This window comes from Triticum aestivum, chromosome 5A, assembly GCF_018294505.1.
Source record: "Triticum aestivum cultivar Chinese Spring chromosome 5A, IWGSC CS RefSeq v2.1, whole genome shotgun sequence".
NCBI lineage: Eukaryota > Viridiplantae > Streptophyta > Magnoliopsida > Poales > Poaceae > Triticum > Triticum aestivum.
This window is the reverse complement of record NC_057806.1, coordinates 698,301,972-698,309,747: the sequence shown is the minus strand read 5'-3', so window position 1 is coordinate 698,309,747 and position 7,776 is coordinate 698,301,972.

The following is a 7,776-nucleotide window of genomic DNA, read 5'->3' as shown; positions in this document are numbered from 1 at the left end:
GTAGGATGAAGATGGTCTCTTCAAGCAACCCTGCAACCAAATAACAAAGAGTCTCTTGTGTCCCCAACACACCCAATACAATGGTAAATTGTATAGGTGCACTAGTTCGGCGAAGAGATGGTGATACAAGGGCAATATGGATAGTAGATATGGGTATTTGTAATCTGAAAATATAAAAACAGCAAGGTAACTAATGGTAAAAGTGAGCGTAAACGGTATTGCAATGCTAGGAAACAAGGCCTATGGTTCATACTTTCACTAGTGCAAGTCCTCTCAACAATAATAACATAATTGGATCATATAACTATCCCTCAACATGCAACAAAGAGTCACTCCAAAGTCAGTAATAGCGGAGAACAAACGAAGAGATTATGGTAGGGTACGAAACCACCTCAAAGTTATTCTTTCCAATCAATCCGTTGGGCTATTCCTATAAGTGTCACAAACAACCCTAGAGTTCGTACTAGAATAACACCTTAAGACACAAATCAACCAAAACCCTAATGTCACCTAGATACTCCAATGTCACCTCAAATATCCGTGGGTATGATTATACGATATGCATCACACAATCTCAGATTCATCTATTCAACCAACACATAGAATCTCAAAGAGTTCCCCAAAGTTTCTACCGGAGAATCACGACGAAAACATGTGCCAACCCCTATGCATAGGTTCATGGACGGAATCCGCAAGTTGATCACCAAAACATAAATCAAGTGAATCACGTGATATCCCATTGTCACCACAGATACGCACGGCAAGACATACATCAAGTGCTCTCAAATCTTTAAAGAATCAATCCGATAAGATAACTTCAAAGGGAAAACTCAATCCATTACAAGAGAGTAGAGGGGGGAAGAAACATCATAGGATCCAAATATAATAGCAAAGCTCGCGATACATCAAGATCGTATCACCTCAAGAACACGAGAGAGAGAGAGAGAGAGAGATCAAACACAAAGCTACTGGTACATACCCTCAGCCCCGAGGGAGAACTACTCCCTCCTCGTCATGGAGAGCACCGGGATGATGAAGATGGCCACCGGAGAGGGATTCCCCCTCCGGCAGGTTGCCGGAACGGGTCTAGATTGGCTTTCGGTGGCTACGGAGGCTTCTGGCGGCGGAACTCCCGATCTATTGTGATCCTCGATCGTTTTAGGGTATTTGGAGATATATAGGAGGAAGAAGTGCATCAGGAGGGGCCACGAGGGGCCCACGAGGGTGGAGGGCGCGCCCAGGGGGGTGGGCGCGCCCCCTGCCTCGTGGCTTCCTCGTTGATCCCCTCACGTGCACTCCAAGTCTTCTGGGCATCTTCTGATCCAAAAATAAGTTCCGTGAAGTTTCAGGTTAATTGGACTTCGTTTGATTTTCCTTTTCTGCAATATTCTAAAACAAGGAAAAAAACAGAAACTGGCACTAGGCTCTGGGTTAATAGGTTAGTCCCAAAAATAATATAAAAGTGCATAATAAAGCCCATAAACATCCAAAGTTGATAATATAATAGCATGGAACAATCAAAAATTATAGATACGTTGGAGACGTATCAGTCTTTCAAAATATCAATGCTAAAGAAAGCTATCCCTACAAAATCATATGGTCTTGTCATGCTCTGTCTTCTTAACACAAAGTATTTATCATGCACAACCCCGATGACAAGCCGAGCAATTGGTTCATACTTTTTAACGAGCTTCAGCTTTTTCAACTCTCACGCAATACATGAGCGCAAGCCATGGATATAACACTATGGGTGGAATAGAGTATAATGATAGGGGTAAACATAGAGAAGACCAAAAAGTAGAAAGTCTCACATCGATGCGAGTAACCAACGGGCTATGGAGATGCCCATCAATCGATATCAACGTGAGGAGTAGGGATCGCCATTTAACGAATGCACTAAGAGCTATAAGTGTATGAAAGCTCAATATGAAAACTAAGTGGGTGTGCATCTAATCCTATGATGATAAATTCCCACTAGTATATGAAAGTAACAACATAGGAGACTCTCCATATGAAAAACATGGTGCTACTTTGAAGCACAAGTGTGGTAAAAGATACTAACAATGTCCCTTCTCTCTTTGTTTTTTTTCTTTTTTCTTTTTTTTGTTTTTTCCTTTTTCCTTTTTTATATTTTTTATCTCATTGTCTGGAGCCTCATCCCGACTTGTGGGGGAATCATAGTCTCCATCATCCTTTCCTCACTGGGGCACTGCTCTAAAAATGAATAATGATAATCATCACACTTCTATTTAGTTATAACTCAAAAGAAATAAAAATTACAAGTCGATACCTATGACAAAATATGACTCTATATGAATGCCTCTCGCATGTACTAGGATGTGCAATGATCTAGTGTAACATGTATGAAAAATAATGAATGGTGACTGAGCCACAACTACTATGTCAGCAATATGATCATGCAAAGCAATATGACAATGAATGCTCAAGTCCTCAAATAGAAACAGTGGAAGTTGCATCGCAATATATCTCAGAATAGCCATGGAAAACCCATAATAGGTAGGTATGGTGGATTTTTTGATGAAGATATAATAAGGAGTATGTGTGATAGAGCATATCCTATCACGGGGTTTAGATGCACCGGCGAAGTTTGCACCACGTCTCGATGTGAGAAAGCACAATGCACGGTACCGTAGAGTGCGTATAATCCATGGACTCACATTAGTCATAAAAAACACATATACTTATTGCAAAAGTTTATTAGCCCTCGAAGGAAAGTACTACTATGCATGCTGCTACCTCTTGAGCACTGCGTTGGATTTCCCCGAAGAGGAGAGGATGATGCAGCAAAGTAGCGTAAGTATTTCCCTCAGTTTTTGAGAACCAAGGTATCAATCCAGTAGGAGGCTACACGCAAGTCCCTCGTACCTACACAAAAACAATAGCTCAATGCAACCAACGGGCTTAGGAGTCGTCAATCCCTTCACGGTCACTTACGAAAGTGAGATCTGATAGAGATGATAAATAATATTTTTGGTATTTTTGGTATAGAGATGCAATGTAAAAAGTAAAAGGCAAAGTAAAAAAGCTAAGCAATAATAAAGTGATGGAGATTAATATGATGAGAAAGAGACCCGGGGGCCATAGGTTTCACTAGTGGATTCTCTCAAGAGCATAAGTATTCTATGGTGGGTGAACAAATTACTGTTGAGCAATTGACAGAATTGAGCATAGTTATGAGAATATCTAGATATGATCATGTATATAGGCATCATGTCCGAGAGAAGTAGACCGACTCCTGTCTGCATCTACTACTATTACTCCACTCATCGACCGCTATCCAGCATGCATCTAGAGTATTAAGTTAAAAACAGAGTAACGCCTTAAGCAAGATGACGTGATGTAGAGGGGTAGTTTCATGCAATATGATAAAAAACCCCATCTTGTTATCCTCGATGGCAACGATACAATACGTGCCTTGCTACCCCTTCTGTCACTGGGAAAGGACATCGCAAGATCGAACCCAAAGCTAAGCACTTCTCCCATGGCAAGAACAACCAAACTAGTAGGCCAAACCAAACTGATAATTCGTAGACTCTTGCAAAGATAACCAATCATACATAAAAGAATTCAGAGAAGACTCAAATATTATTCATAGATAGACTTGATCATAAACCCACAATTCATCAGTCTCAACAAACACACCGCAAAAAGAAGATTACATCAAATAGATCTCCACGAGAGAGGGGGAGAACATTGTATTGAGGTCCAAAAAGAGAGAAGGAGCCATCTAGCTACTAACTATGGACCCGTAGGTCTGAAGTAAACTACTCACACTTCATCGGAGGGGCTTGGATGATGATGTAGAAGCCCTCCGTGATCGATGCACCCTCCGGTGGAGCTTCGGAACAGGCCCCAAGATGGGATCTCGTCGATACAGAAAGTTGCGGCGGTGGAATTAGGTTTTTGGCTCCGTATCTGATTGTTTGGGGGTACGTGGATATATATAGGAGGAAGACGTACGTCGGTGGAGCAACAGGGGGCCCATGAGGCAGGGGGGCGCGCCCTGGGGGGGGGGCTCCCTCCACCCTCGTGGCCGCCTCGTGGCTTTCTTGATGGAGGGTCCAAGTCTCCTGGATCATATCTGATGAGAAAATCACGTTTTCGAAGGTTTCATTCCGTTTGGAGTCCGTTTGATATTCCTTTTCTTCGAATCCCTAAAACAGGCAAAAAACAGCAATTCTGGGCTGGGCCTCCGGTTAATAGGTTAGTCCCAAAAATAATATAAAAGTGGATAATAAAGCTCAATAATGTCCAAAAAAGTAGATAATATAGCATGGAGCAATCAAAAATTATAGATACGTTGGAGACGTATCAAGCATCCCCAATCTTAATTCCTGCTCATCCTCGAGTAGGTAAATGATAAAAACAGAATTTTTGATGCGGAGTGCTACTTGGCATAATTTCAATGTAAATCTTCTTAATTGTGGTATGAATATTCAGATTCAAAAGATTCATGACAAAAGTTCATATTGACATAAAAATGATAATACTTCAAGCATACTAACAAAGCAATTATGTCTTCTCAAAATAACATGGCCAAAGAAAGCTATCCCTACAAAATCATATAGTCTGTCTATGCTCTATCTTCACCACACAAAGTATTTAAATCATGCACAACCGTGATGACAAGCCAAGCAAGTGTTTCATACTTTTGACATTTTCAAAAGTTTTTCGATCTTCACGCAATACATGAGCGTGAGCCATGGATATAACACTATATGTGGAATAGAATGGTGGTTGTGGAGAAGACAAAAAGAGGGGAAGATAGTATCACATCAACTACGTATCAACGAGCTATGGAGATGGCCATCAATAGATATCAATGTGAGTGAGTAGGGATTGCCATGCAACGGATGCACTAGAGCTAAATTATATAACTCAAAAGATATAAGTGAAGCACATAGAGTATTCTATCAAATTCTAAATTATGTATGGCTCTCTCAAAAGGTGTGTACAGCAAGGATGATTGTGGTATACTAACAAGCAAAGATTCAAATCATAAAAGACGCTCCAAGCAAAACACATATCATGTGGTGAATAAAAATATAGCTCCAAGTAAAGTTACCGATAGAAGTAGACGAAAGAGGGGATGCCTTCCGGGGCATCCCCAAGCTTTGGCTTTTAGGTGTCCTTATATTATCTTGGGGGTGCCATGGGCATCCCCAAGCTTAGGCTCTTGCCACTACTTGTTCCATAATCCATCAAATCTTTACCCAAAACTTGAAAACTTCACAACACAAAACTTAAAGTAGAAAATCTCGTCAGCTCCGTTAGTGAAAGAAAACAAAAGGCCACTTCAAGGTACTGTAATGAACTCATTCTTTATTTATATTGGTGTTAAACCAACTGTATTCCAACTTCTCTATGGATTATAAACTATTTTACTAGCCATAGATTCATCAAAATAAGCAAACAACACACGAAAAACAGAATCTAACAAAAACAGAATAGTCTGTAGTAATCTGTAGCTAGCGCAAGATCTGGAACCCCAAAAATTCTAAAATAAATTGCTAGACGTGAGGAATTTATCTATTAACATCTGGAAAAAGAATTAACTAAATAGCACTTTCCAAATAAAAATGACAGCAGTTCTCGTGAGCGCTAAAGTTTCTGTTTTTTACAGCAAGTTCAACAAGACTTTCATCAAGTCTTCCCAACGATTCTACTTGGCACAAACACTAATTAAACACAAAAAACACAACCAAAACAGAGGCTAAATAATTTATTTATTACTAAACAGGATCAAAAAGCAAGGAATAAAAATAAAATTGGGTTGCCTCCCAACAAGCGCTTTTCTTTAAAGTCTTATAGCTAGGCATAATATTTCAATGATGCTCTCATGAAAGACAAGAATTGAAGCACAAAGAGGGCATCATAAAACATGTGACAAACACATCTAAGTCTAACATACTTCCTATGCATAGGTATCTTATAGGCAAACAAATCAAGTCAAGCAAAAACTAGCATATGCAAGGAAGCGGAAAGAAACAATAACAATCTCAACACAACGAGAGGTAAATTAGTAACATGAACATTTCTACCACCATATTTGCCTCTCTCATAATAATTACATGTAGGATCATAAGAAAACTCAACAAAATAGCTATCACATAAAATATTTTCAACATGATCCACATGCATGCAAAGTTGACACTCTTCCAAAATAGTGGGATTAACATTAACTAAAGTCATGACCTTTCCAAACCCACTTTTATCAAAAATTTCATAAGATTGAACATTCTCCAAATATGTGGGATATAAAGTTGACACTCTCCCAAACCCACTTTCAATAATATTGCAAATACTATTATCAATCTCATATTCATCATGGGGATTAAATAGATTTTCAAGATCAAAAGAAGAATCACCCCAATCATGATCATTGCAACAAATAGTAGTCATAGCAAAACTAGCATCCCCAAGCTTAGGGTTTCGCAAATCATTAACACAATTGCCATTAAGAGAATTTATAATAACATCATTACAATCATGCTTTTCGTCGAAGGAACTATCAAGTATGGGTGCAATAGCAACGATCTCATGTGTAACATAAGGAACTATAGCAGATTCATCTTCATAAATATTGGCATCATGGCCACAAGCATAGCAAGCATCATGTTCATCAAGGGATATTTCAACCAAATCATCAGAATCATCATTATCCATAGATTCATGCATATCATTATTTTCTTCCGAAGCAACGGTCATTCTTTCAATAAATTCTTAGACATAGACATTATGGGCAAGGTTTTCATTGCAATATTTAAGTATGACGGAATTTTCAGATTTATTGAGAGTGAAATCATACTTTTCAATCAAAGTAGCAACTTCATGAGCACCCTTAAAAACGACAAATTCTTCAATTTGTTCGATATCATAGTAACTATAAACACCCTTTGCATAAGAAGATAAGATTTCATTATCATTTAACTCACATAGGTAGGGAAGGTGTTTTTTAGGGTTCTTAGAGCAACAAGTAAAATCACAAATATCACAAAGATTCCAAGCATAGCATAGCAAACTACTTATATGATACCATAAGAGCTTCCCCTTTTCAGACAAACGATGACGCACAAAATGAGCATGCTCGTCTAAAGATTTCCCATCAACTAGGCTAGTTGGGGTTTCAGCACGAGCGCATATGGATCAAAGATGATCCAAGTAGAACACTTTAAGTGGATCCATAACAATAGATTATTAGCCAGCAAAGATGCAAGCAAATGGAAGGCACATGGTAACACAAGAAAACAAGCAAAAGAGGCTAATAGAGAAAGAGAGGGAGGATAGAGAGAGAGGGCGAATAAAACAGCAGGGTGAAGTGGGGGAGAGGAAAACGAGAGGCAAATGGCAAATAATGTAATGCGGGAGATAGGGATTGTGATGGGTACTTGGTCTGTTGATTTTTGCGCAGACTCCCCGGCAACGGCGCCAAAAATTCTTCTTGCTACCTCTTGAGCACTGTGTTGGATTTCCCTGAAGAGGAGAGGATGATGCAGCAAAGTAGCGTAAGTATTTCCCTCAGTTTTTGAGAACCAAGGTATCGATCCAGTAGGAGGCTACGCGCAAGTCCCTTGTACCTACACAAAAACAATAGCTCAACGCAACCAACGCGCTTAGGGGTTGTCAATCCCTTCACGGTCACTTACGAAAGTGAGATCTGATAGAGATGATAAATAATATTTTTGGTATTTTTGGTACAGAGATGCAAAGTAAAAAGTAAAAGGCAAAGTAAAAAAGCAAAGCAATAATAAAGTG